The sequence below is a fragment of the Piliocolobus tephrosceles genome, chromosome 1, assembly GCF_002776525.5.
Source record: "Piliocolobus tephrosceles isolate RC106 chromosome 1, ASM277652v3, whole genome shotgun sequence".
Taxonomy (NCBI): Eukaryota; Metazoa; Chordata; class Mammalia; order Primates; family Cercopithecidae; genus Piliocolobus; species Piliocolobus tephrosceles.
Window position 1 is genome coordinate 110,107,782 of NC_045434.1, and position 25,199 is coordinate 110,132,980.

At 37.7% G+C, this 25,199-nt stretch overlaps 1 pseudogene; it reads left to right on the top strand.

The window, feature by feature from the left end:
• Positions 1–1,212: 1,212 nt before the first annotated feature.
• LOC111556035 overlaps positions 1,213–25,199 on the top strand; it is a 50,031-nt pseudogene continuing 26,044 nt past the window's right edge.

The following is a 25,199-nucleotide window of genomic DNA, read 5'->3' on the forward strand; positions in this document are numbered from 1 at the left end:
GAATGCAACCTTTCTAATCAAATGTGAATTGACAACAATGGGAACGTGAATTTCTGATCAGGGTTACTGACTGCTCTTAGAATTTAGCCTAAATTACACACACAGAGCCACACACACTTATAGCTCAAAAGAGATTGTAGGGTATGAGGTAATTAATTTTAATACTGGTAAGTATGTTAACTTTGGGAGGATTTAAAATTATATATAAAATTGTGCATCAAAGCAAAAGTACTTTATTGTGTGAAGAAACATGTGCATATTTGAAACTTTTTTCTTGTAATGTTTAATAAAATTTATCCTAGTAGAAAAAAGTGGGGAAATATACATAATTTATTGATAGAAGTACCTATTAAAATTTTGTGACTTTTTTCTTGTATCAAAAATATAAGACAATTATATTGTGTTTTTAAAAAATGCACTTTAGACATAAGGACGTAGATTTTCAAAAAAGGATACACTGATGCTGATAAAAATGTTAATTATAGAAAAGCCAGTGGGACAATATTATTTTGAGGGAAAATAGATTTTAAGATATGGTGTATTATCAGAAATAAAAACTACAGTTTTGCTTGTTTGTTTGTTTGTTTGTTTGGTTTTTTGAGATGGAGTCTCACTCTGTTGCCCAAGCTGGAGTGCATTGGTGTGATCTCAGCTCAGTGCAACCTTTGCAGGGACATGGATGTAGCTGAAAGCCATTATCCTCAGCAAACTAACACAGGAACAGAAAACCAAACACCAAATGTTCTACTCATAAATGGGAGATGAATGATGAGAACACATGGACACAGGGAGGAGAACAACACATACCAAGCCCTGTTGGGGCTGTAGTGGGAGGAAAAGCATCAGGATAAATAGCTAATACATGTGGGGCTTAATACCTAGGAGATGAGTTGATAGGTGCCGCAAACCACCATGGCACATGTTTACCTATGTAAACATGTGCACATCCTGCACATGTATCCCCAAACTTAAAATAAAATAAAATAATAATAAAACAAGTCAGATGTCTTCTTACCTACAAATGATCAGAATAGTTCCCCAGCAATGATTCTTAACCAGGCTGGTTAAGAATGACAAACATAGAATTATGTTATGAAATGACAAATATAGAATTCAGAATATTGATAAAAAGAAATATCATCAAGATTCAGAAGGAAGTTAAAACCCAATCTAAGAATTCAATAAAATGATACGAGAGGTGAAATGTGAAAGATGGAAAGATGGAGCATTAGCAGCAGCAGCAGCAGTGTGAAAGGGTGTGTGCACCTAGAGTATGTTTAAAGTTTTTTTTTTTGTCACTGATTTCTATTAGACTGGTGCAAAATAAATTGCTGTTTTTGGCATTGAAAGTAATGGCAAATAGCTTAATTTTACTGTTGTCAAAGTGAATATCTTTCAAATTTTTGGCCCTTTGAATGTATTCAGACTTGCTTAAAGTCCTGATATTTTAAGAAAGAACCAAGCTGGGCTATAGAGCTGAAACATTCACTACAAGAATTTCATAATACAATCACAAGTATTAATAACAGAATAAAACAAGCTGAGAAAATAATCTAAGAGACTGAAAACTGATTCTTTGAATCATTTTAGTCAGACAAAAATAAAGAAAAAGAGAAAGAACAAAACCTCTGAGAAATATGAGATTATGTAAGGAGACCAAATCTATGACTCATTGGCATTTTTGCAAGACAGTGAGAGAAAGGAAGCAACTTGGTAAACATATTTGAGGATATATAGTTCATGAAAATTTTCCCAACCTCATTAGGAAGGCCAACATTTAAATTCAGGAATGCAGAGAACTTTTCTGAAATACTACACAGAAAGACTACCTCAAGACACGTACTCATCAGATTCACCAAGTTCAAAATGAAAGAAAAAAATGTTAAAGGCAGCTAGAGAGAAGGGGCAGGTCACCTACAAAGGGACCCATATTAGGCTAACAGGGAAACTTTCAGCAGAAACCCTTCAAGCCAGATGAGACTGGAGGCCTATATTCAGTACTTTTTAAAAAATTCCAACAAAGAATTTCATATGCAGTCAAACAAAACTTTATAAGCAAAGGAGAAATAAGATCCTTTTCAGACAAGCAAATGCTAAGGAAATTCATTAACACCAGACCTGCTTGCAAGAGGTTCTTAAGAGAGTGCTCAATGTGAAAACAAAAGACCATTATTGAGCACCACAAAAACACACTTAAATACATAGACCACTGACAGTAAAAAGCAACTACACAAACAAATCTGAATACCACCATGATGACAGGATCGAATCCACATGTATCATTATTACCCTTGAACATAAATGGACTAAATACCCTACTTAAAAGCCACATAGTGGCAATTGGATAAAGAAGCAAGACCCAACTATATGTTGTCTTCAAGAGACCAATCTCACCTGCAAGGACACACATAGCCTCAAAGTACAGGTATGGAGAAAAATCTACCAAGCAAATGAAAAATAAAAAAGAAAGTACAGGTTGCTATTCTAATTTCAGTCAAAACAGACTTTAAAACAACAATAATCAAAAAAAATAAAGAAGGTATTATATAATGGTAAAGGGTTCAGACTTAGCTATCCTAAATATATACGCACCTGACACAGGATCACCCAGATTCATAAAGAAAGTTCTTAGAGACCTTCAATGAGACTAGATAACCACAAAATAATAGTGGGAGACTTCAACACCCCACTGACAGTATTGGACAAATCATCAAGGCAGAAAACTGAGACAGATATTCAGTCCCTGAATTTGACACTTGACTAAATGGATCTAACAGACATCTACAGAACTCTCCATCCAAAAGCAACAGAATATACATTCTTCTCATCTGTGCATGGCACATACTCTAAAATTGACTACACAATTGGCCATATAATAATTCTCAGCAAATTCAGAAAAACCAAAATCATACCAACCACACTCGCAGGCCACAGTGCAATAAAAATGAACACCAAGGCTAAAAAGTTTGCTCAAAACCATACAATTACATAGAAATTTAAAACCTTGCTCCAGAATGACTTTTGGGTAAATAATGAAATTAAGACAAAAATCAAGACATTCTTTGGAATTAATAAAAGCAAAGACACAACATACCAGAATCCCTGGAAAATAAAGCTGTGTTAAGAGAGAAGTTTATAGCATTAAATGCCCACATGAAGAAATTAGAAAGATCTCAAATTAATAACTGACCATCACACCTACAAGAACTAGAAAAGCAAGAGCAAACCAGCCAGAAGCCAGCAGAAGACAAAAGATAACACTATCAGAGCTGAACTGAAAGGAACTGATTATTGAAACAGATTTTTTTCTCTTTACCTTTACTTTGAGGCTATGTGTGTCCTTGAATGTGAGATGGGTCTCTTGAAGACAACATAGAGTTGGGTCTTACTTCTTTATCCAACTTGCCACTATGTGTTTTTTAAGTGGGGTATTTAGCCCGTTTATGTTCAAGGTTAATATTAATATGTGTGGATTTGATCCTATCATCATACAAAAGATAAATGAAACCAGAAATTTGTTCTGTAAAATAAGATTGGTAGACCATTAGCTAGACTAATAAAGAGAAAAGGAGAGAAGATTCACATAAGCACAATCAGAAATAAGAAAGGTAACATTACCACTCACCCCACAGGAGGAAAAAAAAAAACCCTCAGAGATGATTACAAACACCTCTGTGCACACAAATTAGAAAACCTACAGGAAATTCATAAATTCTGGAAACATACAACTTCCCAAGATTGAATCAGGCAAAAAAAGTGAAACCCTGAATAAATGAATGAGTTCCAAAATTGAATCAGTAATAAAATTCTACCAACCAGGAAAAGCCCTGCACTAGATAGATTAACAGCTAAATTCTACCAAATGTATGAAGAAGAGCTGGTACTAATCCTACTGAAAATATTTCAAAACATTGAGAAAAAGGGACTTCTCCTTAACTCATTTTATGAGGCCAGTGTCAGCCCAATACCAAAATCTGGCAGAGACACAACTAAAGAAGAAAACTTCAGGCCAATATTCTTGATGAATATAAATGCAAAAATTCTTAGCAAAATGCTAACAAACCAAATCCAGCAGCACATCATAAAGCTAACCCACCAAGATCAAGTGGGCTTTATCCCTGGATGCAAGTTTAGTTCAACATATGCAAATCCATAAATGCGAAATCACATAAACAGAACTAAACTAAAAAACCACACAATCAACTGCATAGATGCAGAAATGCTTTTGATAAATGTCAACTACCCATCGTGATAAAAGCACTCAACAAATTAGGCATTGAAGAAACATACCTCAGAATAATAAGGGCCATCTATGGCAGTCCTAATCCAAAGAGCTTTTGCATAGCAAAATAAACTGCCAACAGAGTAAACAGACAATTCACAGAATGGGAGAAAATATTTGCAAATTATGCATCTGACAAAGGTCTAATATCCAGAATGTATAAGGAACTTAAACAATTTAATAACTGGAAAACAAACAACCCCATAAAAAGTGGGCAAATAGTATGAACAGACACTTCTCAAAAGAAGACACACATGTGGTCAAAAAGCAGATAAAAATCCTCAACATCGGCAATACTATTTAGGACATAAGCATGGGCAAAGACTTCATGACTAAAACACCAAAAGCAATGGCAACAAAAGTGAAAATTGACAAATGGGATCTAATTAAAGTAAAGAGCTTCTGCACAGCAAATGAAAATATCATCAGTGTGAATAGGCAACCTACAGAATGGGAGAAAATTGTTGCAACCTATCCATCTGACAAAGGGCTAATATCCAGAATCTACAAAGAACTTAAACAAATTTACAAGAAAAAACAACCCCATCAAAAAGAGGGTGAAGGATAGGAGCAGACACTTCTCGAAAGAAGACATTTAAGCAGCCAACAAGCATATGAAAAAAGCTCATCATTACTAGTCATTAGAGAAATGCAAATCAAAACCACATGAGATACCATCTCACGCCAGTTAGAATGGCGATCATTAAAAAGTCAGGAAACAACAGACGCTGGAGAGGATGTGGAGAAATAGGAATCCTTTTACACTGTTGGTGGGAGTGTAAATTAGTTCAACCATTATGGAAGACAGTGGGGCAACTCCTTAAGGATCTAGAACCAGAAATACCATTTGACCCAGCAATCTTATTATGGGGTATATCCCCAAAGGATTATAAATCATTCTACTATAAAAACACATGCACACGTATGTTTACTGAGGCACTGTTCACAATAGCAAGTACTTGGAACCAACCCAAATGCCCATCAATGATAGACTGGATAAAGAAAATGTCACACATACACACCATGAAATATATGCAGCCATAAAAAGAGGATAAATTCATGTCCTTTGCAGGGACATGGAAGAAGTTGGAAACCATCATTCTCAGCAAACTAGCACAAGAACAGAAAACCAAACACTTCATGTTCTCACTCATAAGTAGGAGTTGAACAATGAAAATACATGGACACAAGGAGGTGAACATCACACACTGGGGCCTGTCAGGGGGTGAGGGGCTAGGGGAGGGATAGCATTAAGAGAAATACCTAATGTAAATGATGGGTTGATGGGTGCAGCAAACCACCATGGCACGTATGTACCTATGTAACGAACCTGCACACTCTGAACATGGACCCCAGAACTTAAAGTATAATAATAATAAAAAAGTCCTCAACATCATTAATCATTAGAGAAATTGAAATGAACAGTCAAGACATAACAGATGCTTGTGAGGTTGCAGAGAAAAAAGAACATTTAATCAATGCTAGTGGCAATGTAAATTAGTTAATTCAGTTTGGAAAGCAGTTTGGCAATTTCTCAAGAAACTTAAAACAGAATTACCTTTCAACCCTGCAGCCCCATTATTGGGTATATAACCAAAGGAATATAAATTGTTTTACCATGAAGACAAATGCACGTGTGTGTTGATTGTGGTACTATTTACACTAGAAAAGACATGGAATCAACCAAAATGCTCATCAAAAGTAGGCTGGATAGACCTACATGGAATACTATATACACCATGGAATATTATATAGCATGGAATATACACCATGGAATATATACATTGTGGAATACTGGACAACCATAATACACCATGAAATACTATCAACCATAAAATATATACACCATGGAATACTATACAGCCATAAAAAACAACATTATATCCTTTGTAGCAACATAAGTGGTACTGGAGGTCATTATCCAAAGTGAACGAGCACAGAAACAGAAAACAAAATATTGCATGTTGTCACTTATAAGTAGGAACTTAACATTGAGTATACGTGGGTACAAAAAAGGGAGCAACAGACACTGTGGCCTACCTGAGGGTGGAGGGTGGAAGGGGGATGTGGTTCTAAAAACTACCTATCAGGTACCATGCTTATCATCTGGGTGACAAAATAATTTGTATACCAAACTCTTGTGACACACAATTTACCTGTATAGCAAACCTGCATCTGTACCCCCAAATTTATGATAGTTTTCTTTTTACTGAAATGTCTAGTTCTATCAAATTTTTATTACTGAGCAATGTTGTAGGCTAATAAAATGCAACTTGCTTGCTTCATTCAGGCAGTAACTCGTTTATTTAAAAATTTTGAGTATCTATTTTGTGAATCAGGAGGAAAAGAGAAAAACATATCAGAAACTGCCCTCAAGAAGTTCACAGTCCAGAAGGGGAAGCAAATAAATGAATATGTTCACTACAATACCATAGCAATTTGTGGTGCAATAAAAAAATGCATTTGGTCTTTGTCCTTTTGCCACCCCCAATAAAGCTCCTAAAAATACTTAAACATTTGGAAATTAAACAACATGCTCTAATGACCATGAGTCCAAGAAGACCTCATAGTAGAAAATAGAAAATATTTTAAATGTAATATAACAATTTTTTAAAATTTCTGGAACATATCTAAAGAGGGAAATGTAAAACTTTAAGTACATATGTAATAAGATAAGAAAAGTAAAAAAGTGAATTAAACCTTAAGAAAACTAGAGAGAAAGTCAATTAAACCCCAAGAAAAATAGACTAAAGGAGGTAATAAAGACAAGAGCAGAAATTAGTGAACAGAAAAAAGAAACATAGTGGAAAAAAATAAAAGCTTGTTCTTTGAAAAGTTTAATCACCTAGCAAGCCTTATTTAGGAAACAAGGAGAGAGAAAACATACATTTTTAATATCTACAATAAAAAAATGACATCTCTAAAGTGATATTTGCTCTGAAGGGCATGAAGTTTTTAAACTAGGATGGTTCCTAGATAACACCTGGTACGAGACTGGTTTTCTTTTGTTTCACACCTGCGCAAACACCAGGGGAACCAGAGAAACTAGCTCCTATCTGGCAATGTGAGCTACTGCAAGGACTACTGCAAGCTCTACTCACACAGAAGAGGTATACATTTGGTTATCTCACTGGCAGCTGTGTCTCCTGTTATTTATCTTTCTGAGTAAACCCCTGGCAAGGGTAGCCTTTGCTGTGTGTTGGCAAGACATACTGATAGCCCCTTAACGACACAGTCACAAGGAAAAAGCTTTACAAAATGTCCAGTATGTGTGGGAGTGGGTAACCATAGCCAGGCTGAGAACAACATTCCAATAAAGTCAGCCTGTGCATGTTTGTATAGCATAACCCTCTACTGGGGTCTGACCAAAGTCCCCTGCTATCATTGGTCTGAGAGGAATGCAAACATATCTTAGACTTCAATTGACTAAGTTTTTTTAATTTTTAAATCTAAGCCAAAGGATATGTACGAACCCTTATTTTTGAGTGACTAAGAAGGTACTTTCAAAATGAATAGAATTCCTAATTTACTGATGGTATATAAAAGGAACATTTAAATGACACTGTACTATGTTTGCTCTACTAAATGTTCTGTTGTATTTTTTGAAGTAAACTTACATTTGATCTTGAGGATACAAAGATCCCTGATCACTCTGAAAACTAACTGGCCAAAGAAAAGTCCAATTGGCTAAGGGACAAGAAGGGATATCAAATAAGAAGTCTCATTAAATGATTAAAATTCTGGTGATTATAAAATGTATTAATTTGGTTTTACTATATTAAAGATGTTAATGAAAGGTCATGGGAAGGTAGACTGGGGATAAATTCTTTTCCGAATGAGACTTTTACCTTCGGTTAGCTTACAGCTCTGGAAATAAAGCTAACATGTATCAATTATGTAATTAAGCAATATTTACTATGGTTAAAATGAACTCTGATTGGTAAGTTCCATCTGGACTTGGAGAGCTAGAAATACCTCACAAGAATTCATATCTTTCAGATATCCTTTGTGTGGAATTCTTGTAACTCAGCAAGTCCCTTGTGGGAACCCTGGAAGGTATGCCTATGGAATTATATTAAGCTTCCAAGGAAAACGAGGCTTTTAAGCCATGGCAGCTTTCACATTTTGTTCAATGTGAATCTTATTACTTTGAAACTGATCTGTTACTTGGAGAGTCAGAAAAAAATAACTCCTATGTGGCTGTGGGACTACTGCAGGGACTGCTGTAGGGTCTACTTTCATAGAAGATAAACATCAGGCAACCTGTGATGCTTGTCCATATCCTTTTGAGTAAATCTAAGGATTAACTGTGATAGTTTTTTGTTTTGTTTTGTTTTTTGGTTGGTTGGTTTTATTTTTGGTCAGTGGATACATACATATGGCATAGCTAAGTACAATTGCTTTTCTTATGTTCCATCGCTTTGTAAACTCACATCCCATATACAGTCATCATTAAAACTTACTGACTGCCAGTACCAAATGTAGAAGCCTCCAACACTGTAAGAGCTTGGCAAGATAGGCTTTAGGATGGGTCAGCCCTGACATTACTCACTGTAGAGTACAAGCACTGAATTCTTTCTAGTTCTGTTTGAGAGAGGATTTCACCCACTGTCACTCAATCACCAAATATGGAACAAGGCTTCTCTTGGCTTTGGCTTTCACTCTTCCTGGGAAGGGTTTCTCACTGGTGGAGGCAGAGCAGACAGTGAGTGGTCCAAAGTGGCTTGATGGCCCCAAATGAGCCAACAGAACACCCAGGAATCCTACCCAGACCAGGACCCCAGAGACAAAAGACAAGAGCTGTTGCCAGCCACATGGGTCTTCATCAAAGCACAGTGGCACAGTTTTTAAGAAGGAGTAGTTGAACCTGGATAACCCACAGGTGGAAAATTGCAAGATATGTATTAAAAACAAAAGTAGAACTATAACTGTAACATATTTAAAGGTGAAACATTAAGCTTTTAAAATCAAGAACAAGACAACAACAATGTCTGCTTCATATTGGTACAAGTAGAATGTTGGGTCTAAGGATTAGAAAGACTCAAAACTGTCATTATTCACAAATTATGTCATCATAATAGAAAATCCAAAGGTCTTTATAGCCAAATCATTAGAACTAAAAAAAACTTAGGAAGTTTTCCAAATTCAAAAATTATTTCACTTTTGTTTAATAGTAGCAAATTAAAAATACTCAGGAATAAATGAAACAAAATATTCAATATTGGTATGGTTTGGATTTATGTTCCCACCTAAATATCACACCGAATTGTAAATGCCAGTGTTGGAGGTGGGGCAGGATGGGCAGTGATTGGAACATGGGGGTGGATTCTTCATGAATAGTTTAGCACCATTCATGAACATGTAGTGGTGTTCTCATGAGATCTGGTTGTTTAGAAGTGTGTAGCACCGACCGGGCATGGTGGTTCATGCCTGTAATCCCAGCACTTTGGGAGGCCAAGGCAGGTGGATCACTTGAGGCCAGGAGTTCGAGACCAGCCTGGCCAACATGGTGAAACACTGTCTCTTCTAAAAATACAAAAATTAGCCAGGCGTGGTGGTGTACACTTGTAATCCCAGCTAACCAGGTGGCTGAGGCAGGAGAATCACTTGAATCCAGGAGGCAGAAGTTGCAGTGAGCCGAGATAGTGCCACTGCACTCCAGCCTGAGTGACAGAGTGCAACTCCGTCTCAAAAAAGTGTGTAGCACCTCCCCTCTCACTCTCTCTTGTTCCTGCTCTGGCCATGTAACATGCCTGCTCCCGCCTTCTACCGTGATTGGAAGCTTCCTGAGGTCTCTCTGAAGGAGAAGCTACTATGCTTTCTGTATGGCCTATAGAACCATGAGCCAAATAAATTTCTTTATAAATTACTCAGTCTCGAGAAGGCATTTTTTTATAGCACTGCAAGAATGAACTAATACAAATATCTTCATGGAAAAAATTGTGAAACCTGACTAGATGCCTAAATAAATCAAAAGAAATAGCATGTTGAATTGGAAGACACAATGTTGTAAAAACAATGACCCTCTTCCATTGATTTGTAGAGCTAATATTATCCAAATAAAAATGTCAAGAGTATGTTGTGAACTTGCCAAAAATATATGTAAAAGTACAAAGAGTTAGGAATAACTAAGATGTTTTGAAAAAGAAAAACAAGATGTATTAGTATCTGCTATTTCAGATATCAAAATTTTAAATGAAGCTATGTATTTAAGGCAGTGTTATTAAAATAGGAATAAACAAAACAGACCAAAAGAAAAAATAGAGATCTATAATTTGACATGTGAACACATGGATTAGTGCTGCATGCTGGAGGAGGCATTGCAGAATACTGTAAAAATATTCTTTATTCAATAAATTATTTTACAGCAGATGAGTATTCATATAGATAATTTGGAAATTTACATTTCCTTCGCACTATACAAAAAAATACAATTTTGGGTTTCACCAAGTCCTGTGAAAAAATAACTACAAACATTTTAGAAGATAACATAGAAGACTATCCTCAAGACCTCAGGGTAGGAAAGAATTTACTGCATAACACACAAACGGCATTAACTATAAAGGAAAAGACTGATATAGTCAACTACATTAATTTTAAGTACATACTTCATTAAAAGACATATTTAAGAAAAAGGTAAGTTGTGAAATGATAAAATATATTTGTAACACATATCTCTTGTTCAAGGATTAACGAGGCCCAACCCTGCTTAGCTTCCTAGGTCAGACAAGGTCAGGTGTGTTCAGGGTGGTATGACTGTAGACTGCAACACATATCTGACAAATGACACTGACATAGAATTTCTACAAATCAATTTTAAATATACAGACTACTCAATAGAAAGAAACAGAAAAAACGAACATTTTATAAAATAGGAATTTAAACGGCCAAAAATGCATTAAAAGTGCTCATCCTCATTAGTAATCAGAGATTTGAAAGTTAAAACCATAATGAGATATTATTACACATCAATGGATTAAAAAATTATAAGTCTGACAATATCAGGGTTGGTAATGTGGAATAACAAGAATTCTTTCACTGCTGGCACAGTAGAAATTGGTATAAACACTTTGAAAAATTGTTTGACATTATTTAGTAAAGCTGAACATATGTATATTTTAAACCTGAGCAATTTTATTCCTAGCTGTATATGTAGAGAAACTCATGTACATGTGCAGCAGGATATATGTGTGCTGCACACATACATGGATATAGGAATGCTCACAATAAAACAACAAAAAATTTAAAACCATCCAATACTACCAATAATTTGCACAATGGAATTTTTTATATAGAAATGAAAACAAATTACAGCTACATGGAACCACAAGGGTGAACCTAACAAAGTAATTTTGAGTTAAACAAGCAAGAGATAATATAGTTGTATGATTCAATTTATGTGAAGTTTTTCCTCTAAAGTTTCCCTCTAGGGAAAGAGTACCAAGGAGTTTCTATTCTAGCCACATCTTTTTAAAGTTTTATTTTATTTTTAATTGATAATAATTGTACATATTTATGGAATAAAGTGTGATGTTTTGATACATGCATACATTGTGTAACGATAAAATCAGATTAATTGCATATTTCCTCACCTGAAACATTTGCCATTTCTTTGTGGTGAAATATTTAAAAATCATCGGCCAGTCGCGGTGGCTCATACCTGTAATCCCAGCACTTCGGGAGGCCCGAGGCCGGCGGATCACTTGAGGTCAGAAGTTTGAGATCAGCCTAATCAACATGGAAAAACCCCATCTCTACCAAAACCCCAAAATTAGCTGGGTATGGTTGTGCATGCCTGTAATTCCAGCTACTCTAGAGGCTGAGTAGGAAAATCCCTTGATCCCGGGAGGCAGAGGTTGCGGTGAGCCGAGATCGCGCCACTGCACTCCAGCCTGGGCAAAAAGAGGGAGATTCCGTCTCCAAAAAAAAAAAAAAAATTCTTCTAGCAATTTTTAATATACAGTATGTTGTTAACTATATTCACCCTACCGTTCAATGGGACTCTAGAACTTATTCCACCTAACTGCAACTTTCTATGCATTTACCAGCCCCTTCTCATCCTCCTCTCTCACACTCCCAAGACCGGAGTAACTACTATTCTACTCTCTACTCGTACAATATCAACTTTTTTCAATTCCACATACGAGTGAGAACATGTGGTATTTGTCCTTCTATGCTTGGCTCATTTCATTTAATATAATGGCTTCAGGTTCATCCATGTTGTTGCAAATAACATTTTATTTTTTTTTATGGCCAAATAGTATTTATCTGTGTGTAACTACCACATTTTTTGTACCCATTTATTCACTGATGGACACTTAGGTTTATTACATATCTTGGCTATTGAGAATAATGCTACAGTAAACATGAGATTACAGATTTTTTTTTTTTTTTTTTTTGACATACTGATTTCATTTCCTCTGGATGTGACTCAAAAGGGGGATTGCTGGATCATATGGTAGTTTGATTTGTGGTTTTTAGGAACTTCCATACTGTGGTTCATAATGGCTGTACTAAGATATGTTTCCACCAACGGTGCGTCCTTTCTCCACATCCTTGCCAGCATTTGGTGGGTTTTTTTGGTTAGCCATTCTAAGTGGGGTGAGGTGACACTCACTGTGATTTTTGATATTGTTTTGCATTTCTCTGATGATAGTGATGTTGAACACGTAAAGAATAAACCTATTAGCAATTTGTGTGCTTCTTTTGAGAAATATTTATTCAGATCTTTTGCCCATATGTAACAAGATTTTTGTTTTTTAGTTACTAACTTGCTTTGCAAATATTTTCTCTCATTCTATAGGTTGTCTCTTCACTCTGTTGATTTTTTTTCTTTGCTGTGCAGAAGTTTTTTAGTGTATGATCCCATTTGTCTATTTTTGCTTTTGCCAGTGATTTTGAGTTCTTATCCAAAAAAAATTATTGCCCAGACCAATGTCATGAAGCAATTCCCTTATGTTTCCTTCTAGTATTTTCATAGTTTTTGGTTTTACATTTGAATTCTTTTTTCATATGAAGTTAGAGCTAGGCATCTAGTTTCATTTTTCTACACGTAGATCTTCAGTTTTCTTAGCACTATTTATTAAAGAGGCTGTCCCTCTCCCCAATGTGTGTTATTGATGCCTTTGTCAAAAATTATTTGACTGTGAATGCATGGATTTATTTCTGGGTTCTCTATTCTGTCCCAGTGGTCATGTGTCTGTTTATATGCTAGTATCATGCTATTTTAATTACTATAGTTTTGTAGAATATTTTGAGATTTTGCCCTCGACTTTGTATTTTTTGTTTAAGATCATTTTGACAATTTGTGGTCTTTTATAGTCCCATATACATTTTACATTTTTAAAATTTCTGTGAAGAATGTAATTGGTATTTTTATACACATTGCATTAAATCTGTAGATCACTTTGGATAGTATGGATATTTTAAAAATATTTTTCCAACCATGAACATGCTGTATCTTTCCATTTATTTGTATCCTTCTCAATGCCTTTCATCAATGTTTTATCTTTTTCATTGTAGGTATCTTAACCTCCTTGGTTAAATTTATTACTAGGTATTTTGGGGTAACTATTAAAAGTGGGATTGTTTTCATAATTTATTTTTCAGATAATGCACTATTAGCATATAGAAATACTACTAATTTTTGTATGTTGATTGTGTACCCTTCAACTTTACTGAATTTGTTAGCCCTAATAGTGTCCCCCCAACCCCACCCCGTGGAATCTTTAACTTAATGCGTTCAGAGTTTTTATCATGAAAGATGTTGAATTTCATCAAGTGCTTTTTCTGAGTCTTTTGAAATAATGATATAGTTTTTGCCCTTGATTTCATTTTTGAGATGCATCAAGTTTATTGATTTGTGTATGTTGAGCCATCCTTACATGTCTGGGATGAATCCCATTTGATTAAGGTGAATGATCTTTTTAGTATAATGTTGAAATAGGTTTCCTAGTAGTTCTTAACATTTTTCAACTTTTATTTTAGATATAGGAGATACGTGTGCAGATTTGTTACATAAAAATATTGTGTGATAATGAGGTTCAGAGTGTGGATATTGATCTTGACATTCTGGCAATGAACATAGTACTTGATACATAGTTTTTTAACCCACCTCCCACCCTTCACCCTTTGGTAGTCCACAGTACTCCTATATTTATGTCCATGTGTGCACAATGCTTAGTTCCCACTTATAAGTGAGAGGATGTGGTATTTGGTTTTCTCGTTCTGCATTACTTTGCTTAGAATAATGGCCTCCAGCTGCATCCATGTTGTTGCAAAAGACATGATTTCATACTATTTATGTCAGCATAGTATTCCATGGTGTATATGTACCACATTTTCTTTGTATGTGTGCTTAACTTTTTAAGTTTATTTTTATTTATAATTTTTGTGGGTACATAGTAGGTGTAGACATTTGTATGTTACTTGAAATATTTTTATATAGGCATGAAATGCATACTAATCACATCAGGGTAAATGCAGTACCTTTGTGTTACAAATAATCCAATTCTATATACTCTGCATTATTTTTAAATGTAGAATTTAAATTATTATTATTATTTATTACTTTTTTGAGATGGAGTCTCACTCTTGTTATCCAGGCTGGAGTGCAGTGGCATGATCTTGGCTCACTGCAATCTCCGTCTCCCCATTTCAAGTGATTCTCCTGCCTCAGCCTCCCGAGTAGCTGGGATTACAGGTGCCTGCCACCACGCCTGGCTCATTTTTGTATTTTTAGTAGAGACAGGATTTCACCATGTTGGCCAGGCTGGTCTCGAACTCCTGACCTTGTGATCTGCCCACCTCGACCTCCCAAAGTGCTGGGATTACAGGCATGAGCCACTGTGCCCAGCCTAAATTATTTTTGACAATAATCACACTGTTGTGCTAGCAAATACTAGGTATTATTTATTCTTTCTAACTAATTTTGTGTTCATTAGTCATTATACCTCCACCCTTACCTCCCCTACTCTTCCCAGCCTCTGGTAACTATTCTACTCTCTACCTCCGTGAGCTCAATTGCTTTAATTTTTAGCTTCCACACTTAAGTGAGAACATGAAGTTTGTCTTTCTGTGCCTAGCTTATTTCACCTAACAAAATGACCTTCAGTTTCATTCTTTTGTGATAAATGACAGATCTCATTATTTTTTATGGCTGAATAGCACTCCATTGTGCATATGTACACTTTCTTTCTTTCTTTTTTTCTTCAACTTTTATTTTAAGTTCAGCGGTATAGGGGCAGGATGTGAAGGTTTGTTACACAGGTCAATGTGTGCCATGGTGGTTTGCTGCACAGATCATCCCTTCACCCAGGTATTAAGTCCAGCATCCATTAGCTATTCTTCCTGATGTTCTTCCTTCCCCAACCCTCCCCACCCAGACAGACCCCAGTGTGAGTTGTTCCCCTCTATGTCTCCATGTGTTCTCATCATTCAGTTCCCACTTATAGGTGAGAACATGCAGTGTTTGGTTTTCTATTCCTGCATTAGTTTGCTGAGGATAATGGTTTTCAGCTCCATCCATGTTCCTGCAAAGGACATAAACTCATTCCTTTTTATGACTGCATAGTATTTCATGGTATATATGTACCACATTTTCTTTATTCAGTCTATTATTAACGGACATTTGGGTAGATACCATGTCTTTGCTATTGTGAATAGTGCTGCAATGAACATACATGTGCATGTATTTTTATAATCAAATGATTTATATTCCTTTGGGTATATGCCCAGTAATGGGATGATTGCTCGGTCAAATGGTATTTCTGCCTCTATTTCTTTGAGGAATCACCACACTGTCTTTCACAATGGTTAAACTAATGTACACTCCCACCAACAGCATTAAAGCTTCCTTTTTCTGCATAACCTCACCAGCATCTGTTGCTTTTGACTTTTCAATAATCACCATTCTGACTGGCATGAGATGGTATCTCATTGTGATTTTGGTTTGCAAATAATGATCAATGATGTTGGACTTTTTTTTCATATGATTGTTGGCTGCATGTATATCTTCTTTTGAGAAGTGTCTGTTCTAGTCATTTGCCCACTTCTTAATGGGTTTATTTTTTTCTTGTATATTTATTTAATTTCCTTTTAGGCTCTGGATATTAGACTTTGGTCAGATGAACAGATTGCAAAAATTTTCTCCCATGCTGTAGGTTGTCTGTTCACTGTGATAGTTTCTTTTGCTATGCAGGAGCTTTTAAATTTAATTAGATCCCATTTGTCAGTTTTTACTTGTGTTACAATTGCTTTTGGCATTTTTTGTCATGAAATCTTTGCCCGTGCCTATGTCCTGAATTGTATTGCCCATATTTACTCTTAGAGCTTTTATAATTTTGGGTTTTACATTTAAGTCTTTAATCCATCTTGTGTTAATTTTTGTATATGGTGTAAGAAGGGGATCCAGTTTCAATTTTCTGCATATGGCTAGCCAGTTATCCCAGCACTATTTACTAAATACGGCACCCTTTCCCCATTGCTTATTTTTGTCAGGTTTGTCCGAGATCAGATGGCAGTAAGTGTTTGGTCTTATTTCTGAATTCTCTATTTTGTTCCATTGGTCAGTGTGTCTGTTCTTGTACCAGTACCATGCTCTTCTGGTTGCTGTAGCCTTGTAGTATAGTTTGAAGTTGAATAACATGATGCCTCCAGCTTTGTTCTTTTTGGCTTAAGATTGTTTTGGCTATTTGGGCTATTTGTTTGTTCCATGTGAATTTTTAAATACTTTTTTTCTAATTCTGTGAAGAATGTAATCAGTAATTTGATAGGAATAGTATTGAATCTATAAATTACTTTAAGCATTATGGCCATTTTCACAATATTAATTCCTCCTATCCATGAGCCTGGAATGTTTTTCCATTTGTTCATGTCCTCTCTGATTTCTTTGTGCAATGATTTGTAGTTTTCCTTGAAGAGGTCCTTCACTTCCCTTTTAACTGTATTCCTAGGTATTTTATTCTTTTTGTAGCAATTGTGAATGGAAGTTCATTCATGATTTGGCTTCCTGCTTGCCTGTTGTTGGCATATAGGAACACTGGCAATTTTTGTACATTGACTTTGTATCCTGAGATTGCTGAAGTTGCTTATCAGCTTAAGAAGCTTTTGGGCTGAGACTATAAGGTTTTCTAGATATAGTGTATTAGTCTGTTTTCATGCTGCTGATAAAGACATGCCCAAGACTGGGCAATTTACAAAAGAAAGAGGTTTAATTGGACTTGCAATTCCACGTGGCTGGGGAGGCCTCACAATCATGGCAGAAGGCAAGGAGAAGTGAGTCACGTCTTACATGGATGGCAGCAGGCAAAGAGAAAACTTGTGCAGGGCAACTCTCATTTTTTAAAACCACTAGACCTCATGAGACCCATTTACTATCATGAGAACAACACGGGAAAGACCTGCCCCATAATTCAATCATCTCCCACCAGGTCCCTTCCACAACATGTGGGAATTATGGGAGCTACAAGATGAGATTTGGGTGGGAACACAGAGCCCAACCATATCATTCCACCCGACCCCTCCCAAATCTCATATCTTCACATTTCAAAACCAATCATGCCTTCTCAACAGTCCCCCAAAGTCATTAACTCAAAAGCCCACAGTCCAAAGTCTCATCCAAGACAAGGCAAGTCCCTTCCACCTATGAGCCTGTAAAATCAAAAGCAAGTTACTTGCTTTTTAGTTACAATGGGGGTGCAGGTATTGGGTAGATACAGGCATTCCAAATGGGAGAAACTGGTCAAAACAAAGGGACTACAGGCCCCATGCAAGTTTGAAATCCTGCAGGGCAGTCAAATCTTAAAGCTCCAAAATGATCTCCTTTGACTCCACGTCTCACATCCAGGTCACACTGATGCAAGAAGTAGGTTCCCATAGTCTTGGACAGCTCCAGCCCTGGTTTTGCAGGGTACAGCCTCCCTCCCTGCTGCCTTCATGGGCTGGTGTTAAGTGTCTGCGTCTTTTCCAGGCACACAGTGCAAGCTGTCAGTGGATCTAGCATTCTGGGATCTGGAGGACGGTGGCCCTCTTCTCACAGCTCCGCTAGGTGGTCCCCCAGTAGGGACTCTGTGTGGGATTTCCCACCCCACGTTTCCCTTCTGCACTGCCCTAGCAGAGGTTCTCCATGAGGACCCCACCCCTACAGCAAACTTCTGCCTGGGCATCCAGGCATTCCCATACATCTTCTGAAACCTAGGCAGAGGTTCTCAAACCTCAATTTTTGACTTCTGTGCACTCATAGGCTCAACATCACATGGAAGGTGCCAAGGCTTGAGGCTTGCACCCTGTGAAGCCATGGCCCAAGCTCTGCATCAGCCTTATTCAGCCATGCCTGGAGTGGTTGTGACACAGGGCACCAAATCCCCAGGCTGCACACAGCACAGGGACCTTGGACTCAGTCTATGAAACCACTTTTTTCCTGTTAAACCAATGGACCTGTGATGGAGGGGTCTGCCGCAAAGGTCTCTGACATGACCTGGAGATATTTTTCCCATTGTCTTAGTGATTAACATTTGGCTCCTTGTTACTTACGCAAATTTTTGCAGGAGATTGAATTTCTCCTCAGAAAATGGGATTTTCTTTTCTATTGCATTGTCAGGCTGCTAATTTTTCAAACTTTAATGCTCTCTTTCCCTTTTAAATCTGAATGCCTTAAACAGTACCCAAGTCATCTCTGAAATGCTTTGCTGCTTAGAAATTTCTTCTGCCAGATAACCTAAATCATCTCTCTCAAATTCAAAATTCTACAGATCTCTAAGGGAGGGGCAAAATTCTGTCAATCTCTTTGCTAAAATGTAACAAGAGTCACCTTTGCTCCAGTTTCCAATAAGTTTCTCATCTCCACCTGAGACCACCTCAGCCTGGACCTTATTGTTCATATCACTGCCAGGATTTTTGTCAAAGCCATTCAACAAGCCTCTAGAAAGTTCCAGACTTTCCCATATTTTTCTGTCTTCTTCTGAGCCCTCCAAACTGTTCCAACTTCTGCCTGTTGCCCAGTTCTAAAGTCACTGCCACATTTTCAGGTATCTTTTCAGCAACAACCCACTCTACTGGTACTGGTTTACTTATTAGTCCATTTTCACACTACTGATAAAGACATACCTCAGACCGGGCCATTTACAAAAGAAAGCAGTTCAATTGTGATATGGCTCTGATGACTGGAGGAACACCCCGGGTTCTTGGTCTTGCACTGATTTAGATAAAATGACACGGACACACGTGGAGTGGTTTTAAAGAGTGGAGAGTGTTCAATAGGCAAGATAGAATAAAGCAGCTCCCCTGTACAGAGACAGAAGGAGGGGATCTCCAAGCTAAGAGAGGGAACCCTGTGTTGGAAAATTGTCGGTTCTATTGGAGGCGTGAGGAGGCAGTGCCTGATTTGCATAGGGCCCAGGGGATTGGTTTGACTAGGTGTGTCATTTATGTAGCCCGTGGAAAAACCTGGCCCTCCCACCTCAGACTTTTAATATGCAAATGCAGAGGCCCATGATGTTTTGAACACATAGTGTTATCTGGAGGTGGCCATGACACTTGGCACATCTGGTGACAAGAAGAAAAAGGCAGGAATGGCCATATTGAGTGAACCCAGTTTTTTAATGGTTAGCATTTGCATATCAAAGCTTGCCAGCCTAGCTCTTTAAGCTGCCTTTCTGTTAGAAAAGAAATCGTTTGGAGGTCACTTCTTATTACAGGAAAATTTCCACCAAGGATCTTTTCCCTTTCTACCTGCCTAAAAATTATTTCTTAATTACTCCTGTCTTATTCCCTCCCTCAAGAGAAGCAAACCTAATTGCTTTTAGGGGGTGTTGGGTGATGATTCTTTCTGGCTACGTCCTGCTGAAAAGGGGTGTCATGTGGGGGAACAGCAGTCGGGCCTTCTCCTAGGTTGATTTAAGAGTTTTTGAAAGAATGGCATGTCCATGTATGGCTCTGCTTGCAGCACTGTTTGAATTTTTATTGCTTCTGGGCAAAAAGAGATAAATTTTACAAGAAGGTTTAAAATATAGGGTTAGAATATGAGCATTAAGATGACCGCTGCTAGTGGGTGTCCCATAGGCCATAACTGACAGTAGAATTTGACACCTGTATAGTTGCACCAATGAATTGCAATACCGGTTTGCCTCCACTAGATGTCCCTGTACATTACCAGAAACGTTAACATAAAAGTAACATTTTCCTTGAGAAAAGCATACATTTCTCCTTGGCTTACCATTAGAGAATAACTTTAGGCTTAGCCATTTTTATAACTTGCAATATGCTTGGGAGAGATACATTATTGGGTCGCTAAAATATCTTTAGCGTTAATCTTGACAATTCCTTTCCTTTAATTATTAAAATCTTTTATGACTTTCACAGACCCTCTAACAACACACTTAAACTTTTTGACTTGTCCTAAACATCCATCCTTTAAACTACCAGTTATTTCCTTTTAGGACAAGTGTCTACCATACAAAATCATTTCCTATATAAAATCTTTTTCTTTATAACCTTCTTTCCATAATTTAGAGTGCATTATATTATAATTTTCAATAAAAAGTCTTATTAAACTTAATGATAGCAAAACTTTTATGCTTGCTTATTATCCATAACTATTACTCCTGCTATAAGCAAAACAACCTTTACTAAATTTTTCTTGCAATTATTAATCCTACTATACCACAAAAGTGGCATAGTAAATAATTTCTGTTGAAAACTTTACTTGCCAAGATATAACATTTCCCTTTGGGGATCTACAAAGTTACAAAAGCAATTCCATGTATAATTAAATCTCCCTGCAAATATGAATTAAAAAGAAGTCTTACTATTTAGTGGCAAATTTTGAGAGGAAAGGGTAGAAATAATAAAAGGTATCTGGTGAGGTAGGAGTGGGACTGAATAAGATGAGTAGACCTCACTCAGTTACTTACCTTTTATAATTTTCAACTTAAGATCTTCTATTTCTTAACATTGATATTCAGGACATTCCTCTGGGCCGTCAGGGGTTGTTCCCTTAGCTCTTCGGGCTTTGACTTGAGTGTGATATATCCAGGAGTTGATTCCTGTAACTTTTACTGCCTAGGGAGTTGAAAGAAGAACAGTGTAGGGCCCTTCCCAGCTTGGCTTAGGGAAGGAGATGGAGATGATAATTTTTCTTAATACCAAATTTTCAGGATTAAATAAAGGTTATTCTATTTCCTGGGGTTGGACTTCTGCCAGTTGTGCTAATTCCTGTTGCAAGTGAGGTAGAGAGGTTACATGCTTAACCAATTTGGAGATTTCCTGCCTGAAAACAACCTTTGAACACATTGATAAGTTTTGTCCTTTCCCAAGTGAAAAGCTTGGTGAAGGATTTTAAGTTATCATTGGCTGGAGGCTGGCAAATGGAGTTTGGTATCCTTTGACTGTAGCCATTCTAATGGCTGGGAAGAATGCCCTCGACAAGTGGCCTATTTTATTTTTGCAGGGAAATACTGAGCTTTAATTTCTCTTATGGAGCCTTCCTAGATTAGAAGGAGCTTGCAGTGTGTTGAAGCCTTAAGGCTTCCTTGCCTTTAACTTAGCTGCCTGGTTAGCCTAATCTATTTTCTTTGGCTACCTCATTGGTTCCCTTTTGATGTTCCTTACAATGCATCCCTGCTACCTGTCATGGAACAAAAACTGAGGATAATAACCTGTTAATTTTCTGGTGATATTTTATAGGAGATCCATTGGTGGTAAGAAAATATTTTTTCTTTTAAATAGCAGCATGAGTATGGAGAACTTAGAAAGCATACTTGGAGTTAGTATAAATGTTAACTCTCTTTCCCTTGCTTAATTCATGTGGTCTTGTAAGAGCTATTAGCCCAGCTAATTGAGCACTGTGTTTGGAGAAAGTGACTTACTACTTATCCTGCCTTATGTACTTCTAGCTCTACTGGCTGTTTGCTAAGAGCTCCCCTTAGAGGACAGTGATTCTGCCACATCATGTAGAGTGTAAACAGTGAAATTATTTCCTAGGGTTGACTTGGAGGATTTTCTGACTAGTAAAGCTATCATGACAATGGCTTCGAAGCATGTGTAAACAATAAGTCCTCCTAACTGCAACTAAGGTTGAGAAAAATATTGGATTAGAGTTATTCCTGAGATTCTCCTTATGGTCGTGCTGTGGGAAGAGTGGAGGCCTGATTATAGAGGAGAAAAGAGAGAGATTGGCTCTAGAGTTTAGCAGGAGGGTTACTTCCCTTCCTTTAATTTCCAGAATCACCCAGTGCTCCTGTGTTATAATGGCAGTTTGAGCTACTGGACCTGGGGTTTGAGCCCCAGGACCCATCAGTTCTGCTGGATCATCTGTGAGACTGGTCCTGCACCCAGTGACCTCCATCTCTGGGGACAGTTCCATCTCCAGTGGTTTCCATTACAGGCTGGACAGCATTGAGGTGGCTTCATCTTGCTATCTGGGCATTCTTTTTTAAAATGCCCTGGGCTGTCACGATGATATCAACCGGTGGATGCACCTTGGGAGTCCTGGACTTTGCAGGCCTGCAAAGCTGCTGCCAGAGACTTTGTCCTTCTCCTGAGCTTTCTCTTTTTCTTTTGGGTCTCCTCCTGGTCCCTATTATAAAAGACTGTAATGGCCACCTTCAGGAGGTTTTCTAAGGTGCTATTTGGTCCTATAGCTTGCTTCTGTCGTTTCTTCCTAATATCAGGAGCTGCCTGTGTAATAAACTTGTCCTTCAGGATGAGCTGTCCCTCAACTGAATCAGGGGTTAAGAGGTGTGCTCCATTAGTGCCTCTCTCAGCCTTTCCATAAAGGCTACAGTATTCTCATCTGGCTTTTGGTTTATTATAGACAGTTTAGAATAATTGAGAGGTTGGCCCTGGTTTTTTGTAGGCCTTCTGGAATTCATATTAAAGGTACTTCCTTTTCCATTCATCTCCTGAGTTATTGGGATTCCAGTTAGGGTTGTTAAGGGGAACTGCTTCTCTCTCAATTGGGAATGGTGTTCGTGCTTTCTCTTTGCTTTCCCCATCTGCTTTCTTTCTTTTTGGTATATTATAAGAGATATATTGCCACCTGAATTAAATTTTGGAAAACTTCTATATACCTACTGGAGTCACCAGAAAATCAGCCTAAGTTTTGCTTTATTTGCCTAAGGTTCTGTAATGAGAAGGGAACTTGAAGGGGCCCCAAATAAGGGGGATCTTTAGATGGCTCCCCAGAAAGTTGCTTCCCTAACTTTTGGGGAACTATTTTCCCCAGGTCTGCCTAATATGATTGCTAAAAGAGCTGGGTTGATCTTACAGTGCTTGCAAAGATTTAGTAAACATACCATGTCCTTGTGCAAAAGAAAATGAGTTGCTTTTCTCTTCAAAGTCCTGATGTTAAGGAAGTTACAGTGTTTCAGAGTACACTCCAGAGGGGTGCAAGCTGAAGATAATCTGTTACCCATCCAGAAAAAGAATCGAGAATAAAAGTGTCCTCTTAGTCTCCTTCCTTTCCATACAACCCAGGGTAGAGAAGAAGACTGTGGGAGCATTCTCCAACTGTTTTCCCTCCCTGGTTCCTGGATTCTAGCACCATGTTAAATGTGCTGGCATGATTGAAGTCGTGGTCCTCCAAGCCATGGGACTGGATGGACTAAGTGATGGGACTAACCACACTTTACCCATGCAGCCTTAGTTTATCTGCCTTGTGTGATTCCCCTTTGAATTCCTAAACCTGTGTGATCTGCCTGACTCCCTGAAAACCAGATCTCTAGAGAGACCGTGTCACTTTTGGGCAAGGTTACTTTAATGGGGCAGTGTGCTAGACTGGCTACTTATTATGGCCCATGCTAAAGCATTTACCCTTAGAAACATGGTTCTGGTTAAGTTCCATACTTAAAATCCCCTTACTAATGAATTCATTTAGGCACTGTTGGCTTAGAAATACCATGTTCTTGACAGAGAAACCATAGAGAGAGAGATGCTTATTGAGTTACTACCTGCCACAATTTGCCATCTTTCCTGTTTCCCTGAACTGTAAAAATTTCCAAACATTTCATACAGAGAGAATAAGAGACCACAGACAGAAAGAGAAAGTTTGGCAACAAGATAGCAGGAAGACAGGCTCAAGAGTAAAGGACAGATTTGAGGTTAAGATTCACACCTAATACTCACTGCTCTGATGAATGAATTCCCAGCCAATGCATCAAAATGATACAGCTCCAATGACTAGAGGAATACCAGGGCTCTTGAACTTGCACCGATTTAGATAAAATGGCATGGACACATGTGGAGTGGTTTTAAGGAGTGGAGACTGTTTAATAGGCAAGAAAGAATGAAGAAGCTCCCCTGTACAGAGACAGAAGGACGGGGGCTCCAAGCCAAGAGAGGGAACCCCATGTGTGGCAGGAAAACGGTAGGTTATGTTGGAGGCTGGAGGAGGCAGTGTCTGATTTACATAGGGCCCAGGGGATTGGTTTGACTAGGGGTGTCATTCATGTAACCCATGAAAACCCTCGCCCTCCCACCTTAGCCTTTTAATATGCAAATGCAGGCCACCATGATATTCTGAACACATGGTGTTATCTGGAGGTGGCCACAACACTTGGCACACCTGGTGACAAGAAGGCAGGAATCACCATATTGAGTGAACTCAGTTTTTAATAGCTGGCATTTGCATATCAAAGCTTATCAGCCGAACTCTTTAGGCCACCTTTCTGTTAGAAAATAAATGGTTTGGAGGTTCTTATCATAGGAAAATTTCCACCAAGAACCTTTACCCTTTCTAGCTGCCTAAAAATTATTTCTTAATAACTCCTGTATTAATTGGACTTACAGTTCCACATGGCTGGAAAGACCTTACAATCATGGTGGAAGGCAAGGAGGAGCAAGTCATGTCTTACATGGATGGTGGCAGGCAAAGAGAAAGTTTGTGCAGGGCAACTGCCGTTTTTTAAAACCATCAGATCTC